The sequence below is a fragment of the Colobus angolensis genome, unplaced genomic scaffold (assembly GCF_000951035.1).
Source record: "Colobus angolensis palliatus isolate OR3802 unplaced genomic scaffold, Cang.pa_1.0 Scaffold480, whole genome shotgun sequence".
In the NCBI taxonomy this organism is placed as follows: Eukaryota; Metazoa; Chordata; class Mammalia; order Primates; family Cercopithecidae; genus Colobus; species Colobus angolensis.
The window spans coordinates 385,437-387,992 of record NW_012118266.1 but is presented as its reverse complement, the minus strand read 5'-3'; positions in this window follow the sequence as shown (position 1 = coordinate 387,992).

The following is a 2,556-nucleotide window of genomic DNA, read 5'->3' as shown; positions in this document are numbered from 1 at the left end:
AAAAAAAAAAACGCAAGTTAGCTGAGTGTGGTGGCAGGTGCCTGTGGTCCCAGCTACTCAGGAGGCTGAGGTGAAAGAACTGCTTGTGTCCAGGAGGTCAAGGCTGCAGTGAGCCACGTGAGCACCACAGCACTTCACCCTGGGTGACACAGCGAGACTCTGTCTCAAAACAAACAAAAAACAAAACAAAGTTTTACATTTTCCTGATATTTAAAAATAAATATCAGGCTGGGTGCGGTGGCTCAGCCTGTAATCCCAGCACTTTTTGAGAAGTAGAGAAGGGAGGATTGCTTGAGGCTAGGAGTTTGACACTAGACTAACATATTGAGACCCTGTCTCTACCAAAAAACAATATTGAAAACATCATTTAAAATATCCTAGTATTTAATCTGGAATTTAATTTCGAGTGTGTGTAAAGTGGAAATCCATTTTCTTTTGTATGGGGAGTTCAGTTGTTCGCCAATATTCAGTGAACGTCCACGTTGTCTTCACTGATCAGTTGAGTCATTTCATGTATATCAAGGTCTGTTTCTAGAGTGACCTAGTTCTCCACTCCTGTGCCAGTACCACAATATTTATTTTCGGTTTTTTTTTTTTTTTTTTTTGAGACGGAGTCTCGCTCTGTGGCCCAGGCTGGAGTGCAGTGGCCGGTTCTCAGCTCACTGCAAGGTCTGCCTCTCGGGTTTACGCCATTCTCCTGCCTCAGCCTCCCGAGTAGCTGGGACTACAGGCGCCCGCCACCTCGCCCGGCTAGTTTTTTGTATTTTTTAGTAGAGATGGGGTTTCACCGTGTTAGCCAGGATGGTCTCAATCTCCTGACCTCGTGATCCGCCCGTCTCGGCCTCCCAAAGTACTGGGATTACAGGCTTGAGCCACTGCGCCCGGCCATATTTTTGGTTTTTTTTGAGATGGAGTCTCACTCTGTCACCCAGGCTGAAGTGCAGTGGCACGATCTCAGCTCACTGCAATCTCTGCTTCCCGGGTTCAAGGATTCTCTTGTGTCAGCCTCCCGAGGAGCTGGGATTACAGGTGCCGCCACCATACCCAGCTAATTTTCTTTTGTATTTTTACTAGAGATGGGGTTTCACCATGTTGGCCAGGCTGGTCTTGAACCTCTGACCTCAGATGATCTGCCCGCCTCGGCCTCCCAAAGTGCTGGGATTACAGACATGAGCCACCACACTATTTTAATATTATGTAACTTAACAGTGTTTTCATTTACAATATGACAATTCTTCCCTACTTGTCATATTTTCCCAAATTGTCTCAGCAATTCTTGGACTTTTCCAAATGCATTTTAGAATCGTTTTTTTAGATCATATAAAATGTGTTTCAGTTTTTTGAGACAGGGTCTCACTCTGTTGCTCAGGCTGGCATGATCATGGCTCACTACAGCCTTTGCCTTCCAAGGCTCAGGTGATCCTCCTGCCTCAGCCTCTCGAGTAGTTGGGACAACAGGTGTGCACCACCACACCTGGCTAATTTTTGTATTTTTACTAGAGATGGAGTTTCACCATGTTGCCCAAGTTGGTCTTGAACTCCTGGGCTCAAGCAATCTCCCCGCCTTGGCCTCCCAAAGTGCTGGGATTACAGGAGTGAACAACTGCACCCAGCTGAAATGTGGTATATTTTATTTGTGTTTTATTTACTTTATAGATTAACTTGGAGAAAATTGGCTGATTGGCTTTTTAAATTTTTTTTTTTTTTTTTTTTTTTTTTTGAGACGGAGTCTTGCTCTGTCGCCCGGGCTGGAGTACGGTGGCCGGATCTCAGCTCACTGCAAGCTCCGCCTCCTGGGTTTACGCCATTCTCCTGCCTCAGCCTCCCAAGTAGCTGGGACTACAGGCGCCCGCCACGTCGCCCGGCTAGTTTTTTGTATTTTTTTAGTAGAGACGGGGTTTCACCGTGATAGCCAGGATGGTCTCGATCTCCTGACCTCGTGATCCGCCCATCTCGGCCTCCCAAAGTGCTGGGATTACAGGCTTGAGCCACCGCGCCCGGCCGGCTTTTTAAATTTTTAAAAAAATTTTTATTGAAAAAAAGTAGAGACAGGGTCTTGCTATGTTGCCCAGGCTGGCCTTGAACTCTTGGGCTCAAGCAATCTGCCCACCTTGGCCTCCCAAAGTTCTGGGATTACAGGTGTGAGCCACCACATGGGGGAAGGGGCCATGAGCTACAGAACAATTTCCCCCTAGTGTTTACAGAAGGAATGCAACCCTGCCAACACTTTTTTTTTTTTTTTTGAGATGGAGTCTCACCCTGTTGTCCAGGCTGGAGTGCAGTGGTGAGATCCTGGCTTACTGTAGCCTCAACCTCCTGGACTCAAGTGATCCTCCTGCTTCACCCTCCCAAGTAGCTGGGACTACAGCTGTGCACCACCACACCCAGCTAAAAAAAATTTTATTTTTATTTATTTATTTCTTTTTGTAGAGACGGGGGTCTCACTCCGTTGCCCAGGCTGGTCTCAAACTCTTGGCCTCAAGTGATCCTCCTGCCTCAGCCTCTCAAAGTGGTGGGATTACAGGGGTGAACCACTGTGCTCAGCCCCTGCCAACA